At 44.5% G+C, this 12,591-nt stretch overlaps 5 non-coding genes across 5 annotated transcripts; all 5 read right to left on the reverse strand.

The window, feature by feature from the left end:
• Positions 1 to 1,757: 1,757 nt before the first annotated feature.
• Positions 1,758 to 1,948, reverse strand: LOC141224404 (U2 spliceosomal RNA). The gene has a single exon (XR_012291829.1). It is a non-coding gene; the product is annotated as a U2 spliceosomal RNA (small nuclear RNA).
• A 1,115-nt stretch (positions 1,949 to 3,063) lies between these two features.
• Positions 3,064 to 3,254, reverse strand: LOC141224416 (U2 spliceosomal RNA). Its single transcript, XR_012291840.1, has one exon. It is a non-coding gene; the product is annotated as a U2 spliceosomal RNA (small nuclear RNA).
• A 1,115-nt stretch (positions 3,255 to 4,369) lies between these two features.
• On the reverse strand, positions 4,370 to 4,560 carry LOC141224428 (U2 spliceosomal RNA). The gene has a single exon (XR_012291850.1). It is a non-coding gene; the product is annotated as a U2 spliceosomal RNA (small nuclear RNA).
• Positions 4,561 to 5,675: 1,115 nt separating this feature from the next.
• LOC141224440 (U2 spliceosomal RNA) lies at positions 5,676 to 5,866 on the reverse strand. Its single transcript, XR_012291861.1, has one exon. It is a non-coding gene; the product is annotated as a U2 spliceosomal RNA (small nuclear RNA).
• Positions 5,867 to 6,981: 1,115 nt separating this feature from the next.
• LOC141224475 (U2 spliceosomal RNA) lies at positions 6,982 to 7,168 on the reverse strand. The gene has a single exon (XR_012291887.1). It is a non-coding gene; the product is annotated as a U2 spliceosomal RNA (small nuclear RNA).
• Positions 7,169 to 12,591: the final 5,423 nt, after the last annotated feature.

Raw genomic sequence — 12,591 nt, forward strand, 5'->3', positions numbered from 1 at the left:
TTCCCCGTAAATCTGACAGATGTACAATATCTGCTCAGAAAAAGCTCAATATCATCTGTGGACACATGGGGGTTAAACATGTATACCACAAGGGGAACGTCAACTCCGCCATAGAGACCCGTAAAAATCACTCCGTCCAACAGCTTGCTGTTACGGTGGCCCTTAACGCATTCGTAAAAGTGCTGGCAGGCAACCTTGGTCAAGAACGTGAGAATATATGTACTCTGCCCCTTCTCCTGCAGGCAGTAAACATCATGATCTTTCACGTTCAACAGATCTCTCAAAATCTGTACATAGAACTCAAGGGGGTTGTCATATCCGACGTGGTTTGCTGGAACCTCGATACGCACCGAGTTCCTGATCTGGCCGGAGCCAGTGGAAAATTGAAATGAACAAGGCATCTCACCAAAGTGGCAAAGGCTTACCGTCACCACGGGCTCGGCCTTTCGCCTGGGGATCGCAACTTGTTGCCCGGGGACTAAGCCAGCTCCCTAATAGCAGCAGGGGGGTGAAGTCCCACCAAAAGGTGAGACGATCCCCCCAGGCCAAGGAGCCGGGTACCCCGGGCACCTCTCAGCCAAGACCAAGGCAGCAACCGTTAGATCACTGCACCTGATATCAGCCAAAAGGCCGAGAAGCGATAACCAGAATTGGTTTCAAACTACGGAGCCACCCAAGGATCCTGAAAAGTCCATTTGTGGAGATGAGCTCCTGGACTCCCGTTAAGAAGACATGTTGTCAACCTCTAGATCCCTTACATGCCTGCACTTTTCGGCTTGCTGCTGCTGCAATCCACGCGTTTTAGATCTGCATAACTCCACCTCTTTAAACACAGCACCTTCACCCCCTGCTGTTCCCACCCGCCTCAACACCGTTGGAAGGGAGGAGAACCAATTAAGGCGGGGGGTGGGGTGGAACGAGCAGCTGTCTACCCTTAGCAGGAGGGCTCCTGATTACATACCTCTCCTGCTGCTGCTGCTGCTGGCTGTCCAGCAGCAGACTGAAGGTGGCTGCTGCTGTGCACAGGTATATAAAGGCTCAGAGCCTATTATGACATGCGCAGCCAGCGTTCCATTGCCACATTCCATCTACTGCAGGCAGGATACCTGGCTGGCTGAATGTCGCTGAGAAGCTCACAGAGACCGCCATAAGCAACAGTTTAACAGAATGCCACAGACTAATCAACCAAACTTTTTGGGTTGGGTTCTCTTTTATAGTCTGCAGGCATTAAATGAAAGAAGTCAGTGTCCCAGCAGAAGGAGACAACGTTTCAGAAAAGGCATTGTAGCAAACCAAAAAAGAAATTTTAAGCGCAGCAGAGTAACCAGCGCACATACCTGTTAGCTCAGGTGAGTTTAAAAGGCTGCTGTTGATAACAAGGGCATTTGCTAAATAGATGGTGCGTGTGCAACAATATACTGAAAGGTCAATTATATTGTGCAGCTTATCTCACCACCTGTAGTTATTTAGGTGAAAGCTCCAAAATGCTTGCCTAATATGTCTGTTTATCCAAAAGGAAGTAAAAAGGGAGAGCTAGAAAGATAGCATTGCATCACATTACATGGCAATGCAATGCACAGTTGCTGAAGTTGAACCAAAATGAGCTTGTAATCTGGCTTCTGCAACTTTGAACATGAAAAATCCAATGAGGAGAAGAAAAGCAAAGCCAAAGAGTCCATCCCAAAATCCGACAAACAAGCAAAATGAACAAAAAACATTGAATTCAATTCTTTCTGATTTTAGAAACTGCATTAAAGAAGGGGTGCACCGGTCCTGGAGATACTGCAATACCAGGTCAATGCGTGGAGTGGACAGAGCAAGCTCTTTTTCCATCTCCCTGTTCTAAAAATCCATTTAATATATGGTCCCCAGATAGGGGACGTATCAGATATTAAACTGATAAGAACAGATACTACACTTGATCTTAGCCAAAAGGCCGAGAAGCGATAACCAGAATTGGTTTCAAACTACGGAGCCACCCAAGGATCCTGAAAAGTCCATTTGTGGAGATGAGCTCCTGGACTCCCGTTAAGAAGACATGTTGTCAACCTCTAGATCCCTTACATGCCTGCACTTTTCGGCTTGCTGCTGCTGCAATCCACGCGTTTTAGATCTGCATAACTCCACCTCTTTAAACACAGCACCTTCACCCCCTGCTGTTCCCACCCGCCTCAACACCGTTGGAAGGGAGGAGAACCAATTAAGGCGGGGGGTGGGGTGGAACGAGCAGCTGTCTACCCTTAGCAGGAGGGCTCCTGATTACATACCTCTCCTGCTGCTGCTGCTGCTGGCTGTCCAGCAGCAGACTGAAGGTGGCTGCTGCTGTGCACAGGTATATAAAGGCTCAGAGCCTATTATGACACGCGCAGCCAGCGTTCCATTGCCACATTCCATCTACTGCAGGCAGGATACCTGGCTGGCTGAATGTCGCTGAGAAGCTCACAGAGACCGCCATAAGCAACAGTTTAACAGAATGCCACACACTAATCAACCAAACTTTTTGGGTTGGGTTCTCTTTTATAGTCTGCAGGCATTAAATGAAAGAAGTCAGTGTTCCAGCAGAAGGAGACAACGTTTCAGAAAAGGCATTGTAGCAAACCAAAAAAGAAATTTTAAGCGCAGCAGAGTAACCAGCGCACATACCTGTTAGCTCAGGTGAGTTTAAAAGGCTGCTGTTGATAACAAGGGCATTTGCTAAATAGATGGTGTGTGTGCAACAATATACTGAAAGGTCAATTATATTGCGCAGCTTATCTCACCACCTGTAGTTATTTAGGTGAAAGCTCCAAAATGCTTGCCTAATATGTCTGTTTATCCAAAAGGAAGTAAAAAGGGAGAGCTAGAAAGATAGCATTGCATCACATTACATGGCAATGCAATGCACAGTTGCTGAAGTTGAACCAAAATGAGCTTGTAATCTGGCTTCTGCAACTTTGAACATGAAAAATCCAATGAGGAGAAGAAAAGCAAAGCCAAAGAGTCCATCCCAAAATCCGACAAACAAGCAAAATGAACAAAAAACATTGAATTCAATTCTTTCTGATTTTAGAAACTGCATTAAAGAAGGGGTGCACCGGTCCTGGAGATACTGCAATACCAGGTCAATGCGTGGAGTGGACAGAGCAAGCTCTTTTTCCATCTCCCTGTTCTAAAAATCCATTTAATATATGGTCCCCAGATAGGGGACGTATCAGATATTAAACTGATAAGAACAGATACTACACTTGATCTTAGCCAAAAGGCCGAGAAGCGATAACCAGAATTGGTTTCAAACTACGGAGCCACCCAAGGATCCTGAAAAGTCCATTTGTGGAGATGAGCTCCTGGACTCCCGTTAAGAAGACATGTTGTCAACCTCTAGATCCCTTACATGCCTGCACTTTTCGGCTTGCTGCTGCTGCAATCCACGCGTTTTAGATCTGCATAACTCCACCTCTTTAAACACAGCACCTTCACCCCCTGCTGTTCCCACCCGCCTCAACACCGTTGGAAGGGAGGAGAACCAATTAAGGCGGGGGGTGGGGTGGAACGAGCAGCTGTCTACCCTTAGCAGGAGGGCTCCTGATTACATACCTCTCCTGCTGCTGCTGCTGCTGGCTGTCCAGCAGCAGACTGAAGGTGGCTGCTGCTGTGCACAGGTATATAAAGGCTCAGAGCCTATTATGACACGCGCAGCCAGCGTTCCATTGCCACATTCCATCTACTGCAGGCAGGATACCTGGCTGGCTGAATGTCGCTGAGAAGCTCACAGAGACCGCCATAAGCAACAGTTTAACAGAATGCCACAGACTAATCAACCAAACTTTTTGGGTTGGGGTCTCTTTTATAGTCTGCAGGCATTAAATGAAAGAAGTCAGTGTTCCAGCAGAAGGAGACAACGTTTCAGAAAAGGCATTGTAGCAAACCAAAAAAGAAATTTTAAGCGCAGCAGAGTAACCAGCGCACATACCTGTTAGCTCAGGTGAGTTTAAAAGGCTGCTGTTGATAACAAGGGCATTTGCTAAATAGATGGTGTGTGTGCAACAATATACTGAAAGGTCAATTATATTGTGCAGCTTATCTCACCACCTGTAGTTATTTAGGTGAAAGCTCCAAAATGCTTGCCTAATATGTCTGTTTATCCAAAAGGAAGTAAAAAGGGAGAGCTAGAAAGATAGCATTGCATCACATTACATGGCAATGCAATGCACAGTTGCTGAAGTTGAACCAAAATGAGCTTGTAATCTGGCTTCTGCAACTTTGAACATGAAAAATCCAATGAGGAGAAGAAAAGCAAAGCCAAAGAGTCCATCCCAAAATCCGACAAACAAGCAAAATGAACAAAAAACATTGAATTCAATTCTTTCTGATTTTAGAAACTGCATTAAAGAAGGGGTGCACCGGTCCTGGAGATACTGCAATACCAGGTCAATGCGTGGAGTGGACAGAGCAAGCTCTTTTTCCATCTCCCTGTTCTAAAAATCCATTTAATATATGGTCCCCAGATAGGGGACGTATCAGATATTAAACTGATAAGAACAGATACTACACTTGATCTTAGCCAAAAGGCCGAGAAGCGATAACCAGAATTGGTTTCAAACTACGGAGCCACCCAAGGATCCTGAAAAGTCCATTTGTGGAGATGAGCTCCTGGACTCCCGTTAAGAAGACATGTTGTCAACCTCTAGATCCCTTACATGCCTGCACTTTTCGGCTTGCTGCTGCTGCAATCCACGCGTTTTAGATCTGCATAACTCCACCTCTTTAAACACAGCACCTTCACCCCCTGCTGTTCCCACCCGCCTCAACACCGTTGGAAGGGAGGAGAACCAATTAAGGCGGGGGGTGGGGTGGAACGAGCAGCTGTCTACCCTTAGCAGGAGGGCTCCTGATTACATACCTCTCCTGCTGCTGCTGCTGCTGGCTGTCCAGCAGCAGACTGAAGGTGGCTGCTGCTGTGCACAGGTATATAAAGGCTCAGAGCCTATTATGACACGCGCAGCCAGCGTTCCATTGCCACATTCCATCTACTGCAGGCAGGATACCTGGCTGGCTGAATGTCGCTGAGAAGCTCACAGAGACCGCCATAAGCAACAGTTTAACAGAATGCCACAGACTAATCTACCAAACTTTTTGGGTTGGGTTCTCTTTTATAGTCTGCAGGCATTAAATGAAAGAAGTCAGTGTTCCAGCAGAAGGAGACAACGTTTCAGAAAAGGCATTGTAGCAAACCAAAAAAGAAATTTTAAGCGCAGCAGAGTAACCAGCGCACATACCTGTTAGCTCAGGTGAGTTTAAAAGGCTGCTGTTGATAACAAGGGCATTTGCTAAATAGATGGTGTGTGTGCAACAATATACTGAAAGGTCAATTATATTGTGCAGCTTATCTCACCACCTGTAGTTATTTAGGTGAAAGCTCCAAAATGCTTGCCTAATATGTCTGTTTATCCAAAAGGAAGTAAAAAGGGAGAGCTAGAAAGATAGCATTGCATCACATTACATGGCAATGCAATGCACAGTTGCTGAAGTTGAACCAAAATGAGCTTGTAATCTGGCTTCTGCAACTTTGAACATGAAAAATCCAATGAGGAGAAGAAAAGCAAAGCCAAAGAGTCCATCCCAAAATCCGACAAACAAGCAAAATGAACAAAAAACATTGAATTCAATTCTTTCTGATTTTAGAAACTGCATTAAAGAAGGGGTGCACCGGTCCTGGAGATACTGCAATACCAGGTCAATGCGTGGAGTGGACAGAGCAAGCTCTTTTTCCATCTCCCTGTTCTAAAAATCCATTTAATATATGGTCCCCAGATAGGGGACGTATCAGATATTAAACTGATAAGAACAGATACTACACTTGATCTTAGCCAAAAGGCCGAGAAGCGATAACCAGAATTGGTTTCAAACTACGGAGCCACCCAAGGATCCTGAAAAGTCCATTTGTGGAGATGAGCTCCTGGACTCCCGTTAAGAAGACATGTTGTCAACCTCTAGATCCCTTACATGCCTGCAGTTTTCGGCTTGCTGCTGCTGCAATCCACGCGTTTTAGATCTGCATAACTCCACCTCTTTAAACACAGCACCTTCACCCCCTGCTGTTCCCACCCGCCTCAACACCGTTGGAAGGGAGGAGAACGAATTAAGGCGGGGGGTGGGGTGGAACGAGCAGCTGTCTACCCTTAGCAGGAGGGCTCCTGATTACATACCTCTCCTGCTGCTGCTGCTGCTGGCTGTCCAGCAGCAGACTGAAGGTGGCTGCTGCTGTGCACAGGTATATAAAGGCTCAGAGCCTATTATGACACGCGCAGCCAGCGTTCCATTGCCACATTCCATCTACTGCAGGCAGGATACCTGGCTGGCTGAATGTCGCTGAGAAGCTCACAGAGACCGCCATAAGCAACAGTTTAACAGAATGCCACAGACTAATCAACCAAACTTTTTGGGTTGGGTTCTCTTTTATAGTCTGCAGGCATTAAATGAAAGAAGTCAGTGTTCCAGCAGAAGGAGACAACGTTTCAGAAAAGGCATTGTAGCAAACCAAAAAAGAAATTTTAAGCGCAGCAGAGTAACCAGCGCACATACCTGTTAGCTCAGGTGAGTTTAAAAGGCTGCTGTTGATAACAAGGGCATTTGCTAAATAGATGGTGTGTGTGCAACAATATACTGAAAGGTCAATTATATTGTGCAGCTTATCGCACCACCTGTAGTTATTTAGGTGAAAGCTCCAAAATGCTTGCCTAATATGTCTGTTTATCCAAAAGGAAGTAAAAAGGGAGAGCTAGAAAGATAGCATTGCATCACATTACATGGCAATGCAATGCACAGTTGCTGAAGTTGAACCAAAATGAGCTTGTAATCTGGCTTCTGCAACTTTGAACATGAAAAATCCAATGAGGAGAAGAAAAGCAAAGCCAAAAAGTCCATCCCAAAATCCGACAAACAAGCAAAATGAACAAAAAACATTGAATTCAATTCTTTCTGATTTTAGAAACTGCATTAAAGAAGGGGTGCACCGGTCCTGGAGATACTGCAATACCAGGTCAATGCGTGGAGTGGACAGAGCAAGCTCTTTTTCCATCTCCCTGTTCTAAAAATCCATTTAATATATGGTCCCCAGATAGGGGACGTATCAGATATTAAACTGATAAGAACAGATTTTTTTTTTTTTTTTTTTTTTTTTTTAAACCATTCAGGTTAGTTTTATAGCAAATCAGTAGGATATACCAAAACTGTTGCAAAAAAAACTTCTCATCATCATGGCCATATTTATTAAGCATAAAGTAACCTAATATTACAGAAAGAAGAACATCTTATTAATATAAACCAAAAGATCACTGAAATTTTACAATATGCCTCCACTTTTTAAATTTCCATATTCCCTCGGCATCTGTTCCACCACCGCTACTACTATCCATCTTGTAAATCAAAAATAGCCTAGAAAGAATAATCCTAATACATTCATTTACTGTAATTGATTTCCTTTTAAATACACAAAGATTCCTCACATCCCACAAACTTTCTAACACACAAGCCATAATTAACCACAAAACTCTCTCCTTTACACGTCCACTTGCACCAATACCAAACATAACCACACGCCAATCCACAAAAGTCACTCCTGCCAAACTCCTACACAACCCCCCTACACATTTCCACACGTCTTGCGCAAAATCACAATTCCACATCAGATGCATAACCGTCTCACAACCATTACATCCATCTCTTGGACAAACATCCGACCTAATCAAACCTCTCTTCTTTTGAACGTCTCTCACTGGAAGAATATTGTGAAACGCCATCCACACTACATCCTTCTGTTTGTTGGACATCCCATACATACCCAACTTTCTCCAAGCATCCGCAACCTCATTCCCTCTCAAACCAACAATATTAGACTCGACCTCATTTGCACACAATTTCCTATACACCCTCTTAGTCATTCTAAACTCATCCACCGGCACACTCAGCAAATCATACTTCTTGACAAACTTCTCAATCACCTCATACCACACCGGACACTTAAAAGACACAGGCACTCTCGCATCCCTCTTTCTCCAACCTAACCCATACAACATCCATCCTGCAGAATAACTTGCCATACATGCACCCTTATTACCTTTACCCAACAATACCACAATCGTCTTAATATAATGGAGCCCTAAAAAAACCTCAACATTAGGAAATCCCAAACCACCATGCTGGCAGGCCTTATAAAGGCTTTCCCTCTTCAGCTTCTCCATCTTGCTGCACCAGAAAAAGGAAAAAATCATTTTCTCAACTCTCTTCACTTTCCTAAAAGGGGATGGAAAAATTATGGCCACAAAAAGCAGAATGGGTAAGATCACTGCTTTGATAACTAGAACTTTGCCCCGCAAAGAAAGATCTCTCATTCTCCAAAAATTCAATTTTCGCTCAACACGCATACCACACTCGTCCCAACTCTCATTTCCTTTCAGATCATCATTGAAAAATACCCCTAAAACCTTAATTGCACTCTCCTCATACTTAACACCTTCCATACGAATACTGTCATCTCCAAAGCATTTGAAACTACACTTAGTCCAGTTAACTCTAAAACCTGATGCACCACAGAAAAAATCCAAAAGCAACCTCACCCTACTCATTGAAGCCATACTTTCACTCACCATCACAACATCATCCATGTAACCTAACACCTTCACATGCTTACCACCACTCCCAGGCACTAACAATCCTCTCATCATTTTCTCACGTCTCACTAAACACAGCAAAGGCTCAATCACACATACAAACAAGACAGGGGACATAGGGCACCCCTGTCTTACACCAGACCTAATCATCACTTTGTCAGACAACCATCCATTCACTAAAAACTCACTTGACACATAATCATATAAAGACTTAACTCCATTCAGAAAAACCCTAGGGAAACCCATCCTCTCCAATACTTTAAACAGAAACACATGCGAAACTCTATCAAAAGCCTTTTCGAAATCAATTGCTAACACCATACACTTCTGCTTTCTAGTCTTACAATCCCCAAGCATATCCCTTAACAATAACAAATTATCACTTATACTCCGACCAGGCACGGCACACACTTGGTCATCCTCCACAACCCTACCAATCACCTCACGCATACGATTTGCTAACAATTTACTGTAGACCTTATAATCAGCGTTAAGCAATGATATGGGTCTCCAGTTCTCCAAACGCTTTTTCTCACCCTTCTTAAACACAAGAACCACTATACCCTCTTTCATACTGTCACACAAAACACCATTCATCCACATATACCTACAAACCTCAGTCAAGTCCTTACCCAAAAACTCCCAAGCTTTCACATACAGCTCCACAGGCAACCCATCCTTCCCAGGCGTCTTATTCTTTTTAGCACTCATAACAACATTCCTCACCTCATCCAAAATAACATCCTCACACAAAGCATCACATTCATCCGAACCAAGTCTCTTCTCCATACCACTCAATACATGCGACACAAGTCCAGGATCAATCCATTTCTCATCGTACAACTTACTATAGAAGCCATTCACCTCATTCAACACATTCTTCCCAACCACACTAGATCCATCTTCACCTACCACTTCACTCAAATCCAACTTCCTTCCATTCATTTTTTTAAAAAAGTACCTGGTGCACTTTTCATTCTTTTCCAAATGCTCTAACTTGGTACGGTAAATAATCTCTTTACCTTTTTCATCCAGAAGACATTTTAACTCATTCTTAGCAACCTCAAGCTGATCAGACATATCCATTCCTTTCCTAACACACCCACGCAACCAATCAATCCGTCTACTTAAGTCATTAAATGTATTACGATATCTGGCAGCTTTTTTGTAGCCCCATTTTTTTAAAGAAAGTTTTTAACTGTAATTTCACCCAATCCCACCATTCAAGCACACTACCAAAATCACGCTTACGCCACCTCCAACTTGCATACCTTTTCTCCAACTCACTCATCACCTCCTCATCCTTCAACAACCTCGTATTCAATTTCCAAACCCCACCCCCAAACACCATGTCCCCATTCGCACTAAAAACTCCACGCAAACACTCATGATCAGAAAAAGGTACCTTATGTTGAACATAACTTGAACAAACCATATTTTTGGAAAATAACATCCTATCTATCCTCGATGAAATATTACCACGGTCAGCATAATATGTAGGCGGTGGTGGAATGCCATACTCAAGTATTGCAGCGTCTAAGAAAGAAAAATCAGAAATAAGTTGAGATAACTTTTTTCCCGTAATGTCCACATTACCTTCTGTGACACAATTACAGTCACCAACAAAAACTGTAGGAATTTTTCCAGGGAGAAAAAAACTCAATTTCTCAAGAAGAGCAAGCCGCTCCTCTTTTTTAGTAGGACAATATAAATTAATCATTCTAACCTTCCACCCCCTATAACTCAAAAAAACAATAATGCAGCGACCCACCTCCACAACCGTGTAACTATCAATAGTAATATTCTTATTACCAACTAAAATCCCCACACCATCATTTTTGTTAAAGCTGGACCCCGACCAAACATACTGGCCATAAGGCCAGTCCTTATCCCCTGGAGATTCAGTAATCCCACACTCTTGTAGACAATAGACATCTGCACTCAAACCCTTTAGATAATCCAGAACTGTTGTTCTTCGGGTAACAGATCTAATTTGCCTAACATTAAGGGACACAATGTCCCATCCAGAATGATGCGGCATAACTAAAGGGGATCACACATAACCTGAAAAAAAAAGAAAGAAAACATCAACTCAAACTTCATCAAGCAAAGCAAAGCTATTACCATCTGGCTGAATGCCAAATGTAACAATGTCAGGAGAAAATACATCTGACGGGTAAGCACGAGAGTCCACCGGGCTATCACACACGGCAGCAATGGATGAACACTCAGTCCTTGGCTTCTTCTTGACCACATCAGGATCCTCCTCATCAGAGAAACGGACAGCAGACAAGTCCCCTTGGCCACCGCCCCCGATCTCCTCTGAAGCAGTATTGCACCAAGATATGACAGGAGAATTGGACAAGTCCATTTCCCCCTCACCACGGACACCAAACTGGGGAGGGAAAGGTGACATCACCTCTGGAATCACCATGTCAAAGCCTCCTGACGCAGGAGGCTGAAGCTGGGCATCTTCAAATATGTCGTCCATCTGAGTGCCATCCTCTTCCTCTTGGGGAGCAGTTGCCTCCCCGACATCCGGAAGGGGACCTTGTGGAACCCTAGTAGAAGTCGAAGGAACAGCAGGCCCCTCCGCGACCACTTGAGCAAAAGACTTAGGAGTGGTTCTAGCTTGACACTGCCTAAGAACATGCCCCTCCTCACCACAAGCATCACACTTTACCTGGTTCTTGCAGTCTTTCGCCATATGACCAGACGTGTTACACCTCCTGCAGGTTGGCGGATACCTGCAGGACTCCTGGACATGACCATACTTGTTACATCTTCTGCAGAAAAAAGGAGCATCAGGAAAGTACAAGAAACCAGTGTCTCTCCCAATAGAGAAACTCATAGGAGGATAATGTATGCCCCCTGGCCCCTCGGGGACTGTAGCAAAACGAACAAAGTACTTGTATTTGCCAGTCCACAAGCCTTCTTCATTCGAGATCTTGTGGGAAAAATGCACATAAGTACAATGCCTCCTCAAGAATACAGTAATGTCCTCCTGGGGGATAAAGGGATTGTGCATAAACACAACAACAGGAACATCCCCCTTTGAATAGAGGACAGTAAAAGTGAGTCCATCTAGGAGGGAGTTCTCAGTATGGCCTTTCAAGGTTCTATAAAGATTTTGGCAAGCAGCCATAGTAGAAAGAACCAGCACATACCTTCCATGACTTCTAAATTCCTGCAGGCAAAGAATGTCCGACTTCTTAATCTTCAATGCTTCATAGAAGATGGCATTCACCAGGTAGGACATGGAAAAATGTCCCTTCTTCTCCTCGGAAATCTCAATGCGAAATCCATTCTTGACCCGGGGGTCCCCGGTCCCAGCAAATTTCAGCTTGACTCCCATAGTCAGCCACGGAAATCGCCTTCCCGTTTCCTCCTCACTCTCCCCCTATAGCAGCATCCAGCTTAAGCCACCGGAGTGGCGATGCTGGAAGGCCGAGGGCTAGCACTCAAGGAACCTGATGTCCAGACACTTGATCTGAGCCAAAAGGCCGAGAAGCGATAACCAGAATTGGTTTCAAACTACGGAGCCACCCAAGGATCCTGAAAAGTCCATTTGTGGAGATGAGCTCCTGGACTCCCGTTAAGAAGACATGTTGTCAACCTCTAGATCCCTTACATGCCTGCACTTTTCGGCTTGCTGCTGCTGCAATCCACGCGTTTTAGATCTGCATAACTCCACCTCTTTAAACACAGCACCTTCACCCCCTGCTGTTCCCACCCGCCTCAACACCGTTGGAAGGGAGGAGAACCAATTAAGGCGGGGGGTGGGGTGGAACGAGCAGCTGTCTACCCTTAGCAGGAGGGCTCCTGATTACATACCTCTCCTGCTGCTGCTGCTGCTGCTGGCTGTCCAGCAGCAGACTGAAGGTGGCTGCTGCTGTGCACAGGTATATAAAGGCTCAGAGCCTATTATGACACGTGCAGCCAG

Source organism: Phyllobates terribilis, unplaced genomic scaffold (genome assembly GCF_046119375.1).
Source record: "Phyllobates terribilis strain yellow unplaced genomic scaffold, ASM4611937v1 Scaffold_393__1_contigs__length_1774422, whole genome shotgun sequence".
In the NCBI taxonomy this organism is placed as follows: Eukaryota; Metazoa; Chordata; class Amphibia; order Anura; family Dendrobatidae; genus Phyllobates; species Phyllobates terribilis.